Raw genomic sequence first — 23,509 nt, 5'->3', positions numbered from 1 at the left:
CAGAACTCCAGACTGCCAGAATCCCTGGACATGAACATTCCCAGTCACCTGTAAAGATGTAGAGAGCAGACTGTGGGTCAGGGGTGAGGCGAGGCCACAGGGTGACGTTGTAGTACGCAGGAACCAAAGCAACAGGAAGACGGTAGCTGAGGACAATAAGAGATTATTTAAACAAAATTACATATCTGTATTTGGCAAGAGACAAATGCATGAATCAGGGTCTCAGCATCAGCCACAGGCAGGATGGGACAGATCTTCACTATATTTCGCAGGTGGAAGAAAGCAGTCCTTGTAATACTGCTAATGTAGGCAGAAGCTTTTGCCTGCAAAAAATCACCCCAAAGTTCCTCACTTTGTCAGTGTGATGTACGCCTACGCTAAGCGTTAGCTGGTCAAACTGATGTCAGTAGTGCTGGACCAACAATCATCATTTCAGTCTTGTTTTGAGTTCAAAAGTAAGAAATTGCTAGACATCCAGCTTTTCACTGATGCAAGGCAATCCTCTAAGGACTTTATCTGGATGAGCTTACAGCAGTTATCAGCATGTATAACTGAGCATCATCAGCACAGTAATGAAAGGTAATCCCAAAACGCTGCAATATGTGCCCAAGGTAGAAAAGCAGGGGGCCCTGTGGAACCCCATATTTCACATCACTAAGGTTAGAGGTAGTGTTACTGTACAAAACACAGTGAGAACGACTGGTCAGGTATGATGTCAACCATGCAAGGGCACTCCCAGTAATCCTAAAATGATTCTCCAGCCTATCGAGTAGAATATGATGATCCACGGTATCAAACGGGCACGAAGATCTAACAGCACCAGAACTGCAGTGGTGTCCAAATCCATTGCAAGCAGAAGCTTATTCAGTACTTTAGTGAGAGCCATCTCTCTGGAATGATATTTTCTAAAAGCAGACTGCAGTGACTCAAAAAGATTATTTTCAGTAAGATAGTCCACAAGATGCCGTGAAACCACCTTTTTCCAGAATTTTAGAGCAAAATGACAGATTTGCCTATAAGTTTTCAATACACTAGGGTCAAATTAGATTTCTTAAGTAATGGTTTAATCACTTAGTCCATAGGCTGAGTGGGCTCAACTTAACCCCCCCATAGATTGTAGCATTTGATTTATATTTTCATTATTTCCATGTTACCTCTGAAAATATACTGACTCAATACCATTCCTGGGGTGTTAAAGTCGGATGTGGCTTTGAATTTTTATGTGACCAGTTTTGGGCTAAGAGAAACTTAAACTGACGTAACCCTGGGACTGAGTTGTCTTAGGAAAGTGAATGACCCATCAAAATGTTTGTCTTGAGCAACTCTTAAGGTTAGATTGGTGAATATGCCAATTATGCCCATAATTAGGTCACCAAATTTTTGGTAAATGAACAAAATCTGGAATCCAGGCCTGTAAATATTCCCTGAAGTTCTGAAATTGGGAATAATTCAGATAGGAGCCTACAAGATGTTTCACAGACATCCCTTTCCATATTTAACTCATTAATGTTAAATTATTTTTAAACTTACGAAAAAAGGTCAAATTCAAAAATGCAAAGAAAATCTGATTTCAATGTGGTAAAGGTATACAGTGGTCCCTCGCTATAACGCGGTTCACCTTTCGTGGCCTCGCAGTTTCGCGGATTTTTTTTTTTTTGTGCAATTTTGCATGCTTTTTTTTTTAACAACACATTGTGTTCTGCTTCCTTATCAGGCGGGCCGCTCGCGGCACCGGTCGGCATCACTGAGTCTGTGTGCTCGGTAAACGCAGCAGCGGGCCACTCAAACCACCCTCCTGTCTGCTGTGTGGAGCTGCGCCAAATCTGGCAACAGGTCCAGAGACTACGCTCGCTGTTTTGATGCGGATGTTGACCGCAGCCACAGAGCTCCGTGGCCACTGAGAGAGGACTTGGATTCTTTGCGGGTTCCACATCCTCCTGAGGCAGTGAGCGAAGGGAGAGCACATGCATTGTGTTCTGCGTGTGTCTGTTTATAATCTTCTCGCCCAGAAGAAAAAAGAGTGTTTACACAGGAGAGAAAAGTGAGAAAATGTTAATGCCTGTTTGAGAAAAGTGTATAAAGTGTGGAGTGAGGGGTTTTACAGCCTTAAAACATCTATAACTGCAAAAAATAGCGCTGACTACTTCGCGGATTTCGCTTATTGCGGGTTAATTTTAGAACGTAACTCCTGCGATAAACGAGGGACCACTGTAAACCATTATTAGCAACATATGCCGCAATAAATCAACAATTACCACTAAATAAAAGCTTTATGTGACACCTTCATCAATTAACAATGGAATGATTTTCCTCAAATCTGTCACATTATGCAAATTTCAGATACAATTTCAGATACAACCCCAATTCCAATGAAGTTGGGACGCTGTGTAAAATGTAAATAAAAACAGAATACAATGATTTGCAAATCCTCTTCAACCTATATTCAATTGAATACACCACAAAGACAAGATATTTAATGTACCAACTGTCAGACTTTTTTGTTTTTGTGCAAATATTTGCTCATTTTGAAATGGATGCCTGCAACACGTTTCAAAAAAGCTGGGACAGTGGTATGTTTACCATATCCAAAACCTGGATGTACCTTTCAGCATTGATGGTGCCATCACAGATGTGTAAGTTGCCCATGTCATGGGCACTAACACACCCCCATACCATCACAAATGCTGGCTTTTGAATTTTGGTCTTTTGGTCTTTTTCCTCTTTTGTCCAGAGGACATGCGTCCATAATTTCCAAAAAACATTTGAAATGTGGACTCATCAGACCACAGCACACTTTTCCACTTTGTGTCTGTCCATTTCAAATGAGCTCGGGCTCAGAGAAGACGGCGGCGTTTCTGGATGTTGTTGATGTATGACTTTCACTTTGCATTTTAGTGTTTAAACTTTCACTTTTCAATGTAGCAACAAACTGTGTTAACTGACAATGGTTTTCTGAAGTGTTCCTGAGCCCACGCGATAAGATCCTTTACTCAGTGATGTTGGCTTTTAATGCACTGAGGGAACGAAGGTCACGGGTATTCAATGTCAGTTTTCGGCCTTGCCGCTTACATGTAGAAAGTTCTCCAAATTCTCTGAATCTTCTGATTATATTATGGACTGTAGATGATGGAATCCCTACATTCCTTGCAATTGAACATTGAGAAACATTGTTCTTAAACTGTTGGACTATTTTTTCACGCAGTTGTTCACAAAGTGGTGATCCTCACTCCATCTTTGCTTGTGAACGGCTGAGCCGTTTGGGGATGCTCCTTTTAAACCCAATCATGACACTCACCTGTTTCCAAGCAGGTGTTCTTTGAGCGTTCATCAACTTTCTCAGTCTTTTGCTGCCCCATCCCAGCTTTTTTGAAACGTGTTGCAGGCATCTATTTCAAAATGAGCAAATATTTGCACAAAAACAATAAAGTTTGAACATTAAATATCTTGTCTTTGTGGTGTATTCAATTGAATATAGGTTGAAGAGGATTTGAAAATCATTGTATTCTGTTTTTATTTACATCTTACACAATGCCCCAACTTCACTGGAATTGGGGTTGTACAAAGTTCTTAGTCAGTCACTGTTGTCACTGTCATAGTCATCGTCACTGCTGTCGTTATTCTGTGCCATCTCATCCTCTTTGGTCTTCTCAAGTATGTCTGCCAAACTTGTGGGAAGTGTAGCTCCTTTGAACCAACGTGGTACTAGTCTTCCTTTGTTAATCATCCAACCATTATCGCCAGTTGGATGTCGGCTTTCGGGCTTTGGACTATGGATGACTCTTTTCCAGATTGCTACTTGATAGTTCCCCCTCCTGATATGCTCCTAAAGACACACTTAGGGTTTTTTATATAGGGTTTGCATACCACCAAGTCAAAAGTCGTGATTGTGCATCTCTGGCGACTTCATCTGAACACTGCTTGGACATCCTTAGGCACTCCTGAACTGTACTGTTGTCTGTGATTTGATGGTTTATCACTGGGCAGTAGGCCATGGTAGCCGGTTTGGTGGGTCGGACACCAGTTTCAGATATGAAACCGCCCCATCCTGTTGCTCAGCATTCTGACAATGCACCAGGAAATGTTCACCACCTCTGATTTTGCCAATGCACCTTCACTACCAGGAACCAGTGTTTTATAAAGTACCGGAAAATCACACTTAAGTAAAAGTACAGATACCCATAAAAAAAAAAAAAGACTTTGGTAGAGGTTCAAGTCACCGACTGAAATGCTACTCAAGTAAAAGTCTTAAAGTATCTAGTATTTATTGTACTTATGACAAGTAATGTACAACTAAATGTACTCAAGTATTGAAAGTAAAAGTACAAGTAAATGTTAATAATCAAAAACGGACTGATTTTTTTTATATTACAAAGTTTATCTAGGCTTGTAAATGACTGGTAGTATTAGTTAAAATACTGAAAACTGTGCACATCACACAAGGTTTCAAAACCTAAACGAGAGTAGGCTACTCACTAGGTGTTCACAGGAAACAGTTATTTATTTCTACAGTATATGTATTTATTTATTTATTTTCATTGTTACATGGTTTTATCTTTTCTGTTGTGTTTTGTTTCATTTGGTTCTTTTTGTCTCTTTCTCTAAAATTGTATTGTAACATTATTAGTCTATTATTATTGACTATTACTATTATCTAGACTATTATTGTTGTTGCTACAATATATGAATAAAAATACATTTAAAAAATTACAATTTGACTCTTTTACAACAATGAACGCTGAGCCATTAATTATACAGAAAACAACACAACGTGCTGATGCGAACAGCTTAATGCTAACTTTAACATTGAAAACGCCATAGACATGCTAACGCGTTAGCATCAGTCCCGTTTTTAAGTTATAAAATAAATAAAGTTATATAAAAAGTTATAAAATAAATCTATCAACTGTCAGAAGACCAATCAGAATTGGTTCACCATCACATGGTTTTCCAAAATCCAATCGTAGGGCAGATTTACCTCACATGAAAAGCCAAAGATCGTTTTCAGGAGTGATATGTAGTTGGCCCATTTTAATAGCCCCCTGGGTGCTCCAATGAGTACATACTCAGTGTGCCCTGCACCATTACGCACAGCGTTCGGCACTATTTGGGATTATTCAAGATTTTTTTTACCAATGACAAACGATGCGTAAAAAAATTTGACCTGCATCGGTCCAAACTGGTCTGGATCCGGGCCTGATGGTGGAAGATGATTTATTGTGGCATATGTTGCTTGTAATGGTTTATACCTTTACCACATTGAAATTACTGATTTTCTTTGCTTTTTACAAATTGGCCCATTTTTTGTAACTCAGTCATAAGTTTGGACAATAATTTAACATTAATGAGTTAAATATGGAAAGGGATGTCTGTGAAACATCTTGTAGGCTCACTGAAAGTAACTCTAGGTAATACCTCAGTAGTGGTGCCCACCTCAATAGCAGGGTGTAGTGGCTGGGTTAAGGCATGCTGGGATATGTTTAACCTAATGTCTTCTATTTTCTTCTCAAAGTAATCTTAAAAAAATCTTGTGCTGTAAAAGGAGAGCGACTTCCAGGTGGTTGTCCAAGAATACGTGTTGCCACCGTGTCAAACAAGAACTTTGAGTTATGCTTGTTTTTGTTGATCAAATCAGAGTAATAGGTCCGCTTTGTAGACAGTAATGCATGATTATAGTCTAAGATAGCATCACGCCATGCAAGGTGGAAAACTAGTTTTGAACTGAGCCATTTCCATTCTAGACCTCTAGCCTTATGCTTGAGGCCACGTAAGTAATCACTGAACCATCCACAAGACTGTCTACTGAATGTTCATTTTCCAAAGTGATGCTAAGATATTGGGCGGTCTACCTCAAATTTCAAGTGCAGTTGAAGAGTTGATGTGTCCCCACAATGATTAATAAGGTTATTATTCCAGTAAACATGGCAATGAGACTGTAAAGTTAAGTGAGTGACTGGAGACGCAGGAGGCATGAAGTCAAAATTGAATTAAAAAATATGTATAAAGAAAAAAGAAAGGAATGATGATAAAAAGTTGATAAATGATATGTATAATGATAAATGCTAAAAAGTTTACATACACATATATGAGTGAACATGCCATTTTGCACAGTGAATTGCACAGTTGTAATGACTAGTGTGTCTTAACTGAGAGTGGCGACATGACGAGTTGAAAAAAATCGGTCACGTGACTCATGATGCCATCTTGGGTTCAACATAGTGTTCGCTTTTAATCTGTCTGCATGCAAATCCCACTATTTTATTTATTTATTTGCTGAAAATGCCCGGTTGTTGTGCATTTGGAGGCACAAACAGACACAACAAGGGCTTCAAGATGTACAGATTCCCTTCAGATGTGAACAGAAGAAAAATTTGGGAAAATAAATTCAGCTGTGTGGGATGGAAGCTGACATCGTCGTCGAAGTTTTGAGAGGTAAATTTATTGTTCAGTCCCATGTACAGTAAAACTCAACTAAACCGACATCGTATAAACCAGATATTCACAGTCACTGGACAAAAAAGTCCCAAAGTTTTTGTATTGTTTTCCATGTAATAAACACTGTATATAATGGATTTTGTACAATGGATATTTGCTCAAATCGGATAAAAGGTCCAGTCCAATCGCAATGTATTTCCATTATAAACCCCTCACATGTGGGACCGGAGTCATTTCCGTGATTAAAAGCCTGACCATTTATTTATTTATTTATTTTCACACCGTGTTCAGACAACTCAGCCACATGGGGTGTGCAGCCAGTACATTCTGAGTGCCGGTCCCAAGCCCGGATAAATGAGGAGGGTTGCGTCAGGAAGGGCATCCGGCGTAAAACAAGCCAACCCAACTATGCAGACTCAGAATGGAATTCCCATACCTGATCGATCGCGGCCCGGGTTAACAACGTCTGCCACTGGTGCTATTGCCCAACAGGGTGCCGGTGGAAATTGGGCTACTGCTGGGTGAAGACAACGAAGAAGAGGGGAAAATGTTGCCATGAACAGTGGGCGAAGAAGAAAACTAGAAGGGTGGAAATGAGAGTGGGGACTTTGAATGTTGGTAGTATGACTGGTAAAGGGAGGGAGCTGGCTGATATGACGGAGAGGAGAAAGGTAGACATATTGTGTGTGCAAGAGACCAAATGGAAGGGAAGTAAGAGCAGGAGCATTGGCAGTGGGTACAAGCTGTTGTACCATGGTGAGGACAGGAAGAGAAATGGTGTTGGGGTCATTTTAAAGGAAGAGTATGTTAAAAGTGTGTTGGAGGTTAAGCGAGTGTCTGACAGGGTGATGAGTGTGAAGTTGGAAATTGAAGGGGTGATGATGAATATCATCAGTGCATATGCCCCACAGGTAGGTTGTGAGATGAAGGAGAAAGAAGATTTCTGGAGTGTGTTAGATGAGGTGGTGGAGAGTGTGCCCAAGCATGAAAGAGTGGTGATAGGAGCAGACTTCAATGGGCATGTTGGTGAAGGGAACAGAGGTGATGAGGAAGTAATCGGTAGATATGGTATCAAGGATAGGAATGGGGAAGGACAGATGGTAGTTGATTTTGCAAAAAGGATGGAAATGGCTGTGGTGAATACCTACTTTAAGAAAAGGGAGGAGCATATGGTAACATATAAGCGTGGAGGAAGGTGCACACAGGTGGACTACATTCTTTATAGGAGATGCAAGCTAAAAGAAATCACAGACTGTAAGGTGGTAGCAGGAGAGAGTGTCACTAGACAGCATAGGATGGTTGTTTGTAGGGTGACTTTAGAGGTAAAGAAGAAGAAGAGAGTGAGAGCTCAACAAAGGATCAGATGGTGGAAGCTGAAGGAGGAAGACTGTTGTGTGAAATTTAGCGAGCAGGTGAGAGAAGCACTGGTTGGAGGGGAAGCCATTTTGGACAACTGGAAAAGTACTGCAGATGTGGTGAGGGAGACAGCTAGGGCAGTACTGGGTATGACATCTGGACAGTGGAAGGAAGACAAGGAGACTTGGTGGTGGAATGAAGAGGTCCAGGAAAGCATAAGGAGAAAGAGGTTGGCGAAAAAGTTTTGGGATAGTCGGAGAGATGAAGAAAGTAGACAGGAGTACAAGGAGATGCGGCGTAAGGTGAAAAGAGAAGTGGCAAAAGCAAAAGAAAAGGCATATTGCGAGCTGTACAAGAAATTGAATAGTAAGGAAGGAGAAAAGGACTTGTACCGATTGGCCAGACAAAGGGACAGAGCTGGAAAGGATGTACAGCAGGTTAGGGTGGTAAAAGATGCACATGGTAATGTGCTGACAAGTGAGGAGTGTGTGCTGAGAAGGTGGAGGGAATATTTTGAAGAGCTGATGAATAAAGAAAATGAGTGAGAGAAAAGGCTGGATGATGTGGTGAGAGTAAATCAGGAAGTACAAGAGATTAGTAAGGAAGAAGTGAGGACTGCTATGAAGAGGACGAAGAGTGGAAAGGCAGTTGGTCCAGATGACATTCCAGTGGATGCATGGAAATGTCTAGGAGAGATGGCAGTAGAGTTTCTAACCAGATTGTTTAATAAAATCTTGGAAGGTGAGAGGATGCCTGAGGAGTGGAGACGAAGTGTGCTGGTTCCTATTTTCAAGAACAAGGGTGATGTGCAGAGCTGCAGTAACTACAGAGGCATAAAGCTGTTGGAAAAGTACAGAGAAGGACAGAAAGACCTACATTGTGTGTTTGTGGACTTAGAAAAAGCTTATGATAGGGTACCAAGAGGAGAGTTGTGGTATTGTATGAGGAAGTCTGGCATGGCAAAGAAGTATGTTAGGGTAGTGCAGGACGTGTACAAGAATAGTGTGACAGCGGTGAGATGCGCAGTCGGAATGACAGACTCATTCAAGGTGGAGGTGGGATTACACCAAGGATCAGCTCTGAGTCCTTTCTTGTTTGCAGTGGTGATGGACAGGTTGACGGATGAGATCAGTCAGGAGTCCCCATGGACTATGATGTTTGCAGATGACATTGTGATCTGTAGTGAGAGTAGAGAGCAAGCTGAGTCTAGTCTGGAGAAGTGGAGATATGCTTTGGAGAGAAGGGGAATGAAAGTCAGTAGAAGCAAGACTGAATACATGTGTGTGAATGGGAGGGAGCCCAGTGGAATAGTGCAGTTACAAGGAGTAGAAGTGGTGAAAGTAGATGAGTTTAAATATTTGGGGTCAACTGTTCAAAGTAATGGAGAGTGTGGTAGAGAGGTGAAGAAGAGAGTGCAGGCAGGGTGGAGTGGGTGGAGAAAGGTGGCAGGAGTGATTTGTGACCGAAGAATATCAGCAAGAGTGAAGGGGAAAGTTTACAAGACAGTAGTGAGACCAGCTATGTTGTACGGTTTAGAGACGGTGGCACTAACAAAAAGACAGGAGGCAGAGCTGGAGGTGGCAGAGCTGAAGATGTTGAGATTCTCTTTGGGAGTGACAAGAATGGACAAGATTAGGAATGAACATATCAGAGGGACAGCTCAGGTGGGACGGTTTAGAGACAAAGTCAGAGAGTCGAGATTGAGATGGTTTGGACATGTGCAGAGGAGGGACCCAGGGTATATAGGGAGAAGGATGCTGAGGACGGAGCCACCAGGCAGGAGGAGAAGAGGGAGACCAAATAGGAGGTTCATGGATGTGCTGAGAGGACATGCAGGTGGTTGGTGTGACAGAGGAAGATACAGAGGACAGGGTGAGATGGTTGATCTGCTGTGGCGAGCCCTAATGGGAACAGCCAAAAGACAAAGAAGAAGACACCGTGTTCAGACAGACGGAGCCACAGCCTGACATGCACCTTTTAAATCAGACACAGCAAAAGGCTGTGATTTGACACTTTGCTGCTTTTACACCTTCATCTCTCATCATATCTTAATAGTTTTTACAGTGCGTATGCTGATACATTTTCAAAGTCAAAGTCAGCTTTATTGTCAATTCTTCACATGTACTAGACTTACAAGGAATCGAAATTTTGTTTCTCACCTTCCCTCGGTGATGACAGGACAAGACATTTCTACAATAAGGACAAGTACGAGGTCTGTTAGAAAAGTATCGGACCTTTTTATTTTTTTCAAAAACCATATGGGTTTGAATCACGTGTGATTGCATCAGACAAGCTTGAACCTTCGTGCGCTTGCGTGAGTTTTTTCACGCCTGTCGGTTGTGTCATTCGCCTGTGAGCAGGCTTTGTGTGAGCAGTGGGCCACCCTCTCGTCATTTTTTTATTGTGAATAAATGTCTGAACGATTTGGAGCTTTGCTGCATCAATTTTTTTCCAGAAACTGTGAGAGACCTCCAGGTGGACCCCATTCGGAAAATTAATATGGCTTTCAGGGATGATTTTATGGGGATTATACAGATTAAGGAGTGTTACTGCCGCTTTAAGGACGGCCCACAACTGCTGAGAGCATGGCGCGCTCCCAGCACCGATCGACATGCTCAGACCCCGCTGAAACAACCAGATCATTTCCAATGTGAAAGCTTTGTTGATCCGGGACCTCGTCTGACTTTCACAAAAAGGCAGGAGACGTGGACATCAGCACTTTTTTGGCACATTCCACTGTTACAGGAGTTTTTTTCATGGAAAGAAAAGCGGAGGGACGCACCACAGAGCCGTTCATTACGCGGGACAAAACCACCTCGGTGTTGGTCTCACAGGACGGCTCCACCGCGCATGGCGCAAAGCAACGCTGTGATGAAGCCTTCCAGGACATGTTGGGGCATGTCCAGCTCATGCACAATCACAATCGGATAATCACACGACTGAAAAGCAACCAGAATCCATCTGAAAGCCATCTCAAAGCCGTCCTGTGAGACCAACACCGAGGTGGTTTTGTCCCACGTAATTAACGGCTCCATGGCACGTCCCCCCGCTTTTCTTTCCATGAAAAAAACCGTGGGCCATCCTTAAAGCTGCAGTAACACTCCTTAATCTGTATAATCCCCATAAAATCGTCCTTAAAAGCCATGTTAATTTTCCGAACGGTGTCCACCTGGAGGTCTCTCACAGTTTCTGGAAAAAAACTGATGCAGCAAAGCTCCAAATCGTTCCAACATTTATTCACAATAAAAATCCAACGAGAGGGGTGGACCAGTGCTCACACAAAGCCTGCTCACAGGCGAATGACGCAACCGACAGGCGTGAAGAAACTCACGTATGTGCACGAAGGTTCAAGCTTGGCTGATGCAATCACAGGTGATTCAAATCCATATGGTTTTTGAAAAAAATAAAAAGGTCCGATACTTTTCTAACAGACCTCGTATTTAGTATTTACAGTGTAGTGTCTGAGGTAGTAAAAGTGGAAAGTGCAGTAGTGCAAACCATTCAGTATTTGTAGCAGCAGCAGATTTTTGTTAAGACACTGTGCAAGTGGTGTGACAGTGATAAAGTGAAACAGTGCAGGACATTGTCATGGGCAACAGATATAATATACGAGGTCTGTCCAAAAAGTAACGGACCTTTTTATTTTTTTCAAAAACTATATGGATTTGAATCACGTATGATTGCATCAGTCAAGCTTGAACCTTCGTGTGCATGCGTGAGTTTTTTCACGCCTGTCGGTTGCGTCATTCGCCTGTGGGCAGGCTTTGAGTGAGCACTGGTCCAGCCCCCTCGTCGGATTTTTATTGTCAGGGAAATGGCAGAGCGACTGCCGCTTTGCTCCATGAAATTTTTTTCAGAAACTGTTAGAGACAGGCAGTTGGAAACCATTCGATAGATTCAGTTGGATATCGGTGAAGATTCTGTCGGCGTCACACGGATTAAGGAGTGTTAAAACCTTTTTAAAGACGACCCACAGCGGCGGAGGGCGCACGGCGCACTGAGCGGCCATCGACAGGATGGAAGGACCAGATCGATTCTAAACTGAACACTTTGTTGATCCGGGTCATCGTGTGACTACCACAGAAATGGCAAGAGAGCTGGACATAGCACTTTTGCGGCACATTCCACTGTTACAGGAGATTTTGTAATGAAAGACGTGCAGAGGATTTTGCGCGTCGGCACGGAGCCACTCATTGCGCGCAACAAAAAAAAACACCTCTGTGTTGGAAACCATTCAGAAGATTCAGACGGTTTTCGATGGCTTTTCAGTAGCGTGAGTATCCGAGAAATTATGTAATAGCTGGACATGCCCCAACATGTCCTGTGAGACTTCCAACACGGAGGTGTGTTTTATATATATATATATATATATATATATATATATATATATATATATAATATAAACGCAACACTTTTGGTTTTGCTCCCATTTTGTATGAGATGAACTCAAAGATCTAAAACTTTTTCCACATACACAATATCACCAATTCCCTCAAATATTGTTCACAAACCAGTCCAAATCTGTGATAGTGAGCACTTCTCCTTTGCTGAGATAATCCATCCCACCTCACAGGTGTGCCATATCAAGATGCTGATTAGACACCATGATTAGTGCACAGGTGTGCCTTAGACTGCCCACAATAAAAGGCCACTCTGAAAGGTGCAGTTTTGTTTTATTGGAGGGGGGATACCAGTCAGTATCTGGTGTGACCACCATTTGCCTCATGCAGTGCAACACATCTCCTTCGCATCATCCGTGAAGAGAACACCTCTCTAACGTGCCAAATGCCAGTGAATGTGAGCATTTGCCCACTCAAGTCGGTTACGACGACGAACTGGAGCCAGGTCGAGACCCTGATGAGGACTACGAGCATGCAGATGAGCTTCCCTGAGACAGTTTCTGACAGTTTGTGCAGAAATTCTTTGGTTATGCAAACCGATTGTTTCAGCAGCTGTCCGAGTGGCTGGTCTCAGACGATCTTGGAGGTGAACATGCTGGATGTGGAGGTCCTGGGCTGGTGTGGTTACATGTGGTCTGCGGTTGTGAGGCTGGTTGGATGTACTGCCAAATTCTCTGAAACGCCTTTGGAGACGGCTTATGGTAGAAACATGAACATTCAATACACGAGCAACAGCTCTGGTTGACATTCCTGCTGTCAGCATGCCAATTGCACGCTCCCTCAAATCTTGTGACATCTGTGGCATTGTGCTGTGTGATAAAACTGCACCTTTCAGAGTGGCCTTTTATTGTGGGCAGTCTAAGGCACACCTGTGCACTAATCATGGTGTCTAATCAGCATCTTGATATGGCACACCTGTGAGGTGGGATGGATTATCTCAGCAAAGGAGAAGTGCTCACTATCACAGATTTAGACTGGTTTGTGAACAATATTTGAGGGAAATGGTGATATTGTGTATGTGGAAAAAGTTTTAGATCTTTGAGTTCATCTCATACAAAATGGGAGCAAAACCAAAAGTGTTGCGTTTATATTTTTGTTGAGTATATATATATATTAGCTTCTTGAAAGCCTGGGTGGAGCTGGGAGGAGAGAGTTCAATAATCTCACAGCCGAGGTGGATGAAGCTCTTTGTGAGTCTGGTGGTGCGGGACCAGAGGCTCCTGTACCTCTTCCCAGAGGGCAGAGTGCTAAACAAGTTGTGTGCAGGATGGCTTGCATCGCCCACAATTGTGGTTGCTTTGCGGGTGAGGTGGGTGATATATATGTCTTGCAGAGAGGGGAGTGAGGCACCAATGATCCTTTCAGCTGCATTCACTATGCGCTGCAGGGCTTCCTGTTGTAGTCAGTGCAGCTTCCGCCCCACACAGTGATGCAGCTGGAGAGGATGCTCTCAATGGTGCCACGGTAGAAAGTGCTCATGATGGTTGGTGGAGCACTTGCCCGCTTGAGTTTGGCAGGAAGCAGAGATGCCGCTGGGCCTTCTTTGCCAGTGATGCAGTGTTGGTGGTCCAGGACAGGTCCTCACTGATGTGCACCCCCAGTAATTTGGTGCTGCTCACTCTCTCCACAGCAACACCCTCAATGGTCAGTGACAGGTGTTGGGTGTGACCTTTCCGGAAGTCAACAATAATCTCCTCGGTCTTGCTGACATTCAGCAGGAGGTTGTTGTTTCTGCACCACGTGGTCAGAAGGTTGACCTCTTCCCTGTATTGAGTCTCACTGCCCTTGTTAATGAGCCCCACCAGAGTTGTGTCATCATCAAACTTCACTGTGTGGTTTGTGCTGTGGGTTGTTGTGCAGTCATGTGTCAGTAATGTGAAGAGCAGTGGACTGAGCACGCAGCCTTGGGGAGCCCCTGTGTTCAATACAATGCTGCTCGAGGTGTTGTTGCCAACACGGACTGCTTGTGGCCTCTGGGTGAGGAAGTCCAACAGCCAGTTGCAAAGGGAGGTGCTGAGCCCACTTTGTCCAGTTTGCAGATGAGCTGTTGAGGTATTATGGTGTTGAATGCTGAACTGAAGTCTATGAACAGCATTCTCACATATGAGTCCTTCCTGTCCAGATGGGTGCAGGGCTGAGCAGATTGTGTCCTCTGTAGAAAGCTTGGCTCTGTATGCGAACTGGGAGGGGTTTAGGGTGGGGGGAAGGATGTGACATGACTAGCCGTTCATGATGATGGGTGTCAGTGCCACCTGACGGTAGTCATTGAAGCAGGATGGAGCTGATTTTTTTGGCACAGGTATGATGGTGGCAGCTTTGAAGTATGATGGAACAACAGCTTGCTTCAGGGAAGTGTTAAAGATGTCTGTGAAGACATCCTTAAGCTCCTCTGCACAGTCCTTCAGCACGCGAGCAGGGATGTTGTCCAGACCTGTTGCTTTGCGGGTGTTGATGGCCTCCAGTGTCTTCTTCACGCTGGTGACAGAGAGGCACAGGGTCTGGTCGTGGGGAGGGGGTGGGGTCTTCTGTGGCTGTGTGGTGTTCAGTGTTTCAAAGTGTGCAAAGAAGCGGTTCAGGTTGTTGAGCAGAGAGGTGTTGCTCTCACAGCTCTGTGGTGCTGGCTTGTAGTCAGTGACGGCCTGAATGCCTCGACACAGGCTCTGTGCGTCCTTGCTGTCTCTGAAGTGGCAAGTTATCTTTTGTGTGTAGTCCTTTTTTGCCTTCCTGATGCCACGGGACAGGTTGGCTCTCGCTGTTCTCAAGCCAGATTCATCCCCAGCTCTGAAGGCTTTGTCTCTGGCTCTCAGCAGCTTGTGGACATCACCTGTCAGCCTTGGTTTCCAGGTTGGCCCGGATGATGATGGTTTTTGTGTGGGTCACATCATCAATGCACTTTGTGATGTAGGAGGTCACAGTGTCTGTGTTCTCCTCAATGTCAGTGTTGTTGTTGTTGTAGGTTGCTGCCTGTTTGAACATTTCCCAATTCATTGTGTCTAAGCAGTCCTGGAGAGCAGAGGTGGCCCCCTCTGGCCACACTCTTACCTGCTTCTTAACAGATCTGATGACTTTCCCAGTTTGTCTGTATGCTGCATTAGCATAACAGTGATGTGGTCAGATAGTCCAATGTGGGGGAGGGGGGTGGCTTTGTATACTCCTTTGTGTGTGGTGCCAAGTCCAAGATATTTTTTCCCCTTGTTGGGAAATCAACATGCTGGTGAAATTTTGGAAGGACAGTTTTGAGATCAGCATGATGAAAATCTCCAGTGAGGATGATTAAAACCGTCTGGGTGTGCAGTTTGTTGTTCACTGATAGCCTGGTACAGTTCGCTGAGTGCTGCATTCCATCACTGCTGCTGTGGGGGGGGGGTGTAGACTGCAACCAGCAAAATCACAGTAAACTTCCTGGGCAGACAGAAGGGACGGCACTTAATGATCACAAATCCGCAAGTGATGTGCAGTGTTTGCACACCACCACAGCGTCCCGGCACCACACACATTTTGATAATGGATCAAATTTATTTGGCAGAAAAAAAATTTCAGAGGAAATTTTGACCCGATCATTAAATAAGGCGCACGTCCCGAATCAGGATTCCCCGTAGATGTTCAGCACCTCCTGATTGTAACTAATCCGTTACATATATATCACTCACATCCAATAAAATGTCCCGTCTGATCACAATGTACGAGTATTTCCATTAAAAATCCTGAGCAGTCTGGACGTGCAGAGGTACAAATTAAAGCTCAGCTCTGACACTTGCTGATTTGAGGAAAGTGGGACGCAGAGCCGGCCCAAGGCATACGCCAACTACGCGGTCGCTTAGGGCCTCCACGCCACCAGGGGACCCCGAGAGCACAGAGACGTTGTGATAAAAAAGTAAATATATACATGAAATTAAAATAATATTGAATAATTTAAACGAAATTGTATTACACCCGAAAAAAATAAATTCATTTTGACAAAATACCAATACTAGTTTAATTGATGCCTCGTGTTGGCTGCTGCCACCTTTGGGCAAATTTAGATGCACCGCTTGGGTCAGGTGGTCGATGACTAATCATGAGGAGCGAAGTGATTGCAAGTCATGTCTCAGAAAAGAAATTGTCCCTCTGGAGCAGAGAAAAGAAAAAAGAAGTTGGAAGACGAGAAAAAACAACAAGACAAAGGTAGGTTTGCATGTCCAATATTACAATTTTTGTTGTCATTATTTGCGAAATGCTCCGTTCGTTTAGTGTAAAGTGCTTTAGGTGTCTTAAAGTCAGAGGCGATTGCTCTAAGACTGCAAGTGCAGCTCAGCTTCCCCTAAAATGTCAAAAAATAAGTGATCAAATATATAATGTTGTGTGTACGTCATTGACTAAATATGCGCTACAACGCGCTAAACTTTTGTTCAGAATCAGCTTCTTATCACTGGGAACGATGCGGCTTTCCTCTCACTCAAAACCGCTGATTGGATGATCTGTCTGAGGCTGAATCCCTTTTTGATTGACATTTGATAGTCTTCCTTACGAAGAAAAACTTAGAGTTAAACAGCAGGGCAGATCAACTCCTCAGATTAATTTGGAGCAAAAGTGGGGAAAAGTAGCTCAGCTCTCAATGGTTTGCAGGCCAAAGTTAAAGCAATAACCCCCCAGTGCAATGTTTGTGCATTTCTATGCACACACATTGCTGTTATGTTTCTGTGTTCATTTTGGAGATTATTTAAGTATTGTATTTATTATTTAAGTATTTAATTTTGATTACAACTTTATTTTTCTGTAAGATAATGTGAATGTCATTTGATTCTATTTTGTATTTGGATATTGAACATTTTGCACACCATTGCACATCTGAAAGAAATTAAACTATTTAACGTGTTTACTATAAATGCAGTCTCCTGCCTGTTGATGTTACTTTCAAATAGTTAAATTAATGAGCCATACTTATACATCACTCTGTATGTAGAAGTTAATTAAAACATATTTATGAGTTTGCTACCCCTTTAAGGTTAAAAACAAGAATGATACCTGTATGATGTAAGATAATTACAAATAATGCTAATGATTGTGGGTACGTTACACACATAACAGTGTAGCCTATGGAATAATGAGGCATCTGGTGCTGAGGTGATGACAGAGTTGTCAAGTAACGAAGTACAAATACTTTGTTACTGTACTTAAGTACACTTTTTAGGTATCTATACTTTACTCCATTACTTATTTTTCTGCCTACTTCTGACTTCTACACATTACATTTTCACACGTATCTGTACTTTTTATTCCTTACATTTTTACAACAAACAGCCTCTTGGCTTACTCTTGGCTTCAGTTTAATGTTTATATATATATATATATATATATATATATATATATATATATCACGTCGTGCGCCTGTAATGAACTTTTCTGCAGCACGGCTTTGCTTTGAACCTTGAACCAATCGAAGCAGTGGTTCGCAGATTGAAGCAATGCTTCGACCTATTGTTTCTTTTATTATTTCTTTCTTTCGCTTAATTTTCCCCCGCTAAAACCCTAAAGAGCATACTTCTGAGTGAGTATTATTTACCTTTTCTATGTTAAACCGACCTGTTATGGTCTTCTGAAACAGTGGACAGATGTATTTTATAACTTAAAAATGGGAGCGATGCTAACGCGTTAGCATGTCGATGTCATTTTCAATGTTAAAAGTTAGCAGTTGCAGCCGTCATCACGTTCGGGTGCATTTGTTTTCAAATTGTAATATTTCTTAAATTTATTTTTGTTTATATATTAATAATCTAATGATTATTATATACAATTTTAGAGAAAGAGGCAAAAAGAACCTAAATAGAAACACAACAGAAAATATAAAAGCAACTAACAATGAACATACATAAATAAATAAATACATACATAAATAAATAAATACATACATACATACAGAAATAAATAAATGTTTCCTGTGAACACCTAGTGACCATTTCATCCCTGTCTTATTTAATGACAGTTTGTTTCGGTCAAACCATATTTTCAGTGTGTTAATTTCTTCAGTGATTTCCTCCAGAACTCTCTGCCGAACTAGAAAACTGCTGCATCCTAGTAAGAGCAGAATACTACTGGAATTAATTTGAATAAGGAAAGTTGTTTTTTTTTTTTTTTCCTTCACTAAATGGATGCTGCACTCACTGCAGTTTATTGTCTGGAATAGTCCCAGATTGCATTTCAGAGCTTCTAGAATTGAAACATTTTCATGCAGGTGGTGTTGGGGGGTAATTTTGGGTTTTGGGTCTTGGGCCACATGTAGAACGAATCAGTTTTTAAATTAAGCTTTCAATTCATATAGTGGCATCTACCTTTTTTTTTTTTTTAAAGGTTACTTTATACTTTTATACTTTAAGTAGGTTTTGGAGCACATACTTTTTCACTTTTACTTGAGTAAAGAGGTCAAGCTGATACTTCAACTTTTACCAGAGTGTTTTTAAACTGCAGTATCTATACTTCTACTTAAGTAACAAATGTGTTGTGTGGGCCGCTGAAGAGGAGGTACTGCTGGCCCACCACCAGAGGGCGCCTTGCCTGAATTGCGGGCTTCAGGCACGAGAGGGCGCAGCCGCCTCACGGGAGCAGCCTGGAATGACAGCTGTCTCTCATCACCACCTGACAGCTCCCAGTTGCTTTCTGTGGCGTCAGGTGCATGCAGCAGGGGGAAGAGAGGAGGTGAGAACGCAGCCTGCAGGTTTTCTGCACAGAGAAGTCAGAGTGCACAGTTTGCCTGCAGACAGACTGTGCACTCTGACTTCTCTTCTAATTTATATTTGTTCTTGTGCTGAGCTGCAGGGCTGCGCTCTGAGTTCTGTTATATTTTATCTTTCCTCCTTTGACCACGAGATGCGCGCGCGAGCGAACCGTCCTTAAGCAAATGTGGAGATGTCTGGAGTTGTATTGATGTTGACATGTCCTGTCTCAGGACTTATGTACTTTTTTTAACTGTGATGTGAGAGTTTGAGCAGAGAACAAGAAACGAATGCCTGCAGCCAGACTTTTTTTTTCTTTTAATTGTTCACATGTGGGCATGTGAACGAATGTCCATGAGTGGACTAAAGATGTCGGGACTTTTTACTGAATATTTCTGGCAATCAGTCTGTGAGGAGGACTTTTATGGATTTTATTTAAACACATCTGTGAGAGAAGAAGCTGCAGCTGCTTCACAGTGCGTCTCTTGACCAGACAGCTCCGCACAGAGACGGAGCTGAGCTGCAATCAGCATTTTTTTCTGTGGTCTTTTTTGTTCAGCATGTAATTTTTACTGCATTAAGTACACGGTATAAAAACAATCCTGCGTGATTTATACTGTGGGAACAATGGAACACAGCAGGAATCATAAATTGGCTCCGTCTCACGTAGGGTAACGCCTCTTTGCCCCGAGTAATGCCTCTTTGCCCCAACTTGCACTGGAACCACTTCCTTTCTGCTTCGAGCACAGGACGCCAAAAAAATTAAACAGGTTTAATTTGCCGGCGCCCGACTTGCTTCCTCCTTTCTGCCCCTTGCGCTGTTGTGGTGCTGAGCTACATAGTCTCAGCACTGAGTTGCTTCCACGTGATGTCGTCATAATGACGCACGGCACAACTGGGAGCAACCGGGAGCACCCCTGGTGTGAAAGGGGCTTTACCTTTGAACTGGAGGTGATGATTGTAGAAAGAAAAGCTTGTTGAGGACTGGCACGCACGTCATTGCATGACACGGAGATACAGAGCAGCAGCTGCATAAATCAGGCTTTAAATTAATGAAATAAATCATCATAAAGTGTTCTGAGTTGAAGACACTCTCTCAATTAAGGCACACTAGTAATTACCCCGCCCCCCCACCTCCAAATATTTCTGGATCAGCCCTGCTTCACTTCACCTCCAAATATTTCTGGATCAGCCCTGCTTCACTTCACCTCAACATATTTCTGGATCCGCCCTGCTTCACTTCACCTCAACATATTTCTGGATCCGCCCTGCTTTACATCACCTCCAAATACTTCTGGAGCCGCCCCTGCTTCACTTCACCTCCAAATACTTATGGAGCCGCCCCTGCTTCACTTCACCTCCAGATACTTCTGGAGCCGCCCCTGCTTCACTTCACCTCCAAATATTTCTGGATCTGCCCCTGCTTCAATTTACCTCCAAATATTTCTGGAGCCGCACCTGCTTCACTTCACCTCAAAATATTTCTGGAGCCGCCACCGCCTCACTTCACCTCAAAATATTTCTGGAGTTGCCCCTGCTTCACTTCACTTCGACATGTTTCTGGAGCTGACCCTGCTTCACTTCACCTGCAAATAGTTCTGGACCCGCCCCTGCTTCACTTCACCTCAAAATATTTCTGGATCCGCCCCTGCTTCAATTCATCTCAAAATATTTCTGGAGCTGCCCCTGTTTAAATTCAACCTCCAAATATTTCTGGATCCGACCCTGCTTCAATTCACCTCCAAATAATTCTAGAGCCGCTCCTGCTTCACTTCACCTCAAAATATTTCTGGAGCCACGCCTGCTTCACGTCATCTCCAAATATTTCAGGATCTAACCCTGCTTCAATTCACCTCCAAATATTTCTGGATCCACCCCTGCTTCACTTCACCTCAAAAATATTTCTGGAGCCTCCACTGCTTCACTTAAACCTCCAAATATTTCTGGATCCGCCCCTGCTTCACTTCACCTCCAAATGTTTGTGGATCAGCCCCTGCTTCACTTCACCTCAACATGTTTCTGGAGCTGACCCCGCTTCACTTCACCTCCAAATAGTTCTGAAGCCGCCCCTGCTTCACTTGACCTACAATTATTTCTGGACCTGCCCCTGTTTAAATTCAACCTTCAAATATTTCTGGATCCGCCCCTGCTTCAATTCACCTCCAAATATTTCTGGAGCCACCCCTGCTTCACTTCACCTCCAAATATTCCTGGACCCGCCACTGCTTCACTTCACCTCCAAATATTCCTGGACCCGCCACTGCTTCACTTCACCTCCAAATATTTCTGGAGTCACCCCTGCTACATTTCAACCTCCAAATATTTCTGGAGCCGCCCATGCTTCACTTCACCTCCAAATATTTCTGGAGCAACCCCTGCTTCAGTTCACCTCCACGTATTTGTGGAGCTGACCCTGCTTCACTTCACCTCCGAATATTTCTGGAGCCGCCCCTGCATCAATTCACCTCCAAAAATATTTCTGGATCTGTCCCTGCTTCACTTCACCTCCAAATAAGTCTGGAGCCGCCCCTGCTTCACTTCACCTCCAAATATTTCTGGAGCTGCCCCTGCTTCACTTCACCTCCAAATATTTCTGGAGCTGCCCCTGCTTCACTTCACCTCCAAATATTTCTGGAGCAACCCCTGCTTCAGTTCACCTCCACGTATTTGTGGAGCCACCCCTGCATCACTTCACCTCCAAATATTTCTTGAACTGCCCCTGCTTCACTTCACCTCCAAATATTTCTGGAGCCACCCCTGCTTCACTTTACCTCCAAATATTTCTGGAGCCGCCCATGCTTCACTTCACCTCCAAATATTTCTGGAGCAACCCCTGCTTCAGTTCACCTTCACGTATTTGTGGAGCCACCCCTGCATCACTTCACCTCCAAATATTTCTTGAGCTGCCCCTGCTTCACTTCACCTCCAAATAATTCTGGAGTCACCCCTGCTTCACTTAAACCTCCAAATATTTCTGGATCCGCCCCTGCTTCACTTCACCTCCACATGTTTCTGGAGCCGCCCCTGCATCACTTCACCTCAAAATATTTCTGGATCCGCCCCGGCTTCACTTCACCTCCAAATATTTCTGGAGCAGCCCCTGCTTCAGTTCACGTCCAAATATTTCTGGAGCCGCCCCTGCTTCAGTTCACGTCCAAATATTTCTGGAGCCGCCCCTGCTTCAGTTCACGTCCAAATATTTCTGGAGCCGCCCCTGCTTCAGTTCACCTCCAAATATTTCTGGAGCCGCCCCTGCTTCACTTCAACCTCAAAATATTTCTGGATCCGCCCCTGCTTGAATTAAACCTACAAATATTTCTGGATCCGCCCCTGCTTCACTTCACCTTCAAATATTTCTGGAGCCGCCCCTGCTACATTTCAACCTCCAAATATTTCTGGAGCCACCCCTGTTTCACTTCACCTCCAAATATTCCTGGACTGCTTCAGTTCACCTCCAAATATTCCTGGATCCACCCCTGCTTCACTTCACCTCCAAATATTTCTGGAGCCACCCCTACTACATTTCAACCTCCAAATATTTCTGGATCCGCCCCGGCTTCACTTCACCTCCAAATATTTCTGGAGCAACCCCTGCTTCACTTCACGTCCAAATATTTCTGGAGCCGCCCCTGCTTCAGTTCACGTTCAAATATTTCTGGAGCCGCCCCTGCTTCAGTTCACCTCCAAATATTTCTGGAGCCGCCCCTGCTTCAGTTCACCTCCAAATATTTCTGGAGCTGCCCCTACTACACTTCACCTCCAAATATTTCTGGATCCGCCCCTGCTTGACTTAAACCTACAAATATTTCTGGATCCGCCCCTGCTTCACTTAATCCTCCAAATATTTCTGGAGCCGCCCCTGCTTCAGTTCACCTCCAAATAATTCTGGAGCCGCTCCTGCTTCACTTCAATCTACAAATATTTCTGGATCCGCCCCTGCTATACTTCACCTCCACATATTTCTGGAGCCGCCCATGCTTCACTTCACCTCCAAATATTTCTGGAGCAACCCCTGCTTCAGTTCACCTCCAAATATTTCTGGAGCAACCCCTGCTTCAGTTCACCTACACGTATTTGTGGAGCCACCCCTGCATCACTTCACCTCCAAATATTTCTTGAGCTGCCCCTGCTTCACTTCACCTCCAAATATTTCTTGAGCTGCCCCTGCTTCACTTCACCTCCAAATATTTCTTGAGCTGCCCCTGCTTCACTTCACCTCCAAATATTTCTGGAGCAGCCCCTGCTTCACTTCACCTCCAAATATTTCTGGAGCTGCCACTGTATCACTTCACGAAGAATATTTCTGGAGTCGCCCCTGCTTCACTTCCCCTCCACATGTTTCTGGAGCAACCCCTGCTTCCCTTCACCTCCAAATATTTTTGGAGCAACCCCTGCTTCACTTCACGTCCAAATATTTCTGGAGCCGCCCCTGCTTCAGTTCACCTCCAAATATTTCTGGATCCGCCCCTGCTTGAATTAAACCTACAAATATTTCTGGATCCGCCCCTGCTTCACTTCACCTTCAAATATTTCTGGAGCCGCCCCTGCTTCACTTCACCTTCAAATATTTCTGGAGCCACCCCTGCTACATTTCAACCTCCAAATATTTCTGGAGCCACCCCTGCTTCACTT

The 23,509-nt window shown here is 43.6% G+C and overlaps 1 protein-coding gene across 1 annotated transcript in view; it reads right to left on the bottom strand.

Annotated features, from left to right (window-relative positions):
• The window catches only part of LOC117515238 (aminopeptidase N-like), an 82,749-nt gene extending 82,604 nt beyond the window's left edge, over window positions 1–145 (bottom strand). The window contains exon 1 of the mRNA XM_034175718.1: window positions 49–145. The gene's annotated coding sequence lies outside the window, so the exon portion shown is untranslated. The remainder of the gene's footprint in view (window positions 1–48) is intronic.
• Window positions 146–23,509: the final 23,364 nt, after the last annotated feature.

Source organism: Thalassophryne amazonica, chromosome 8 (genome assembly GCF_902500255.1).
Source record: "Thalassophryne amazonica chromosome 8, fThaAma1.1, whole genome shotgun sequence".
NCBI classification, from domain to species: domain Eukaryota; kingdom Metazoa; phylum Chordata; class Actinopteri; order Batrachoidiformes; family Batrachoididae; genus Thalassophryne; species Thalassophryne amazonica.
This window is presented reverse-complemented; position numbering and strand designations above follow the sequence as displayed.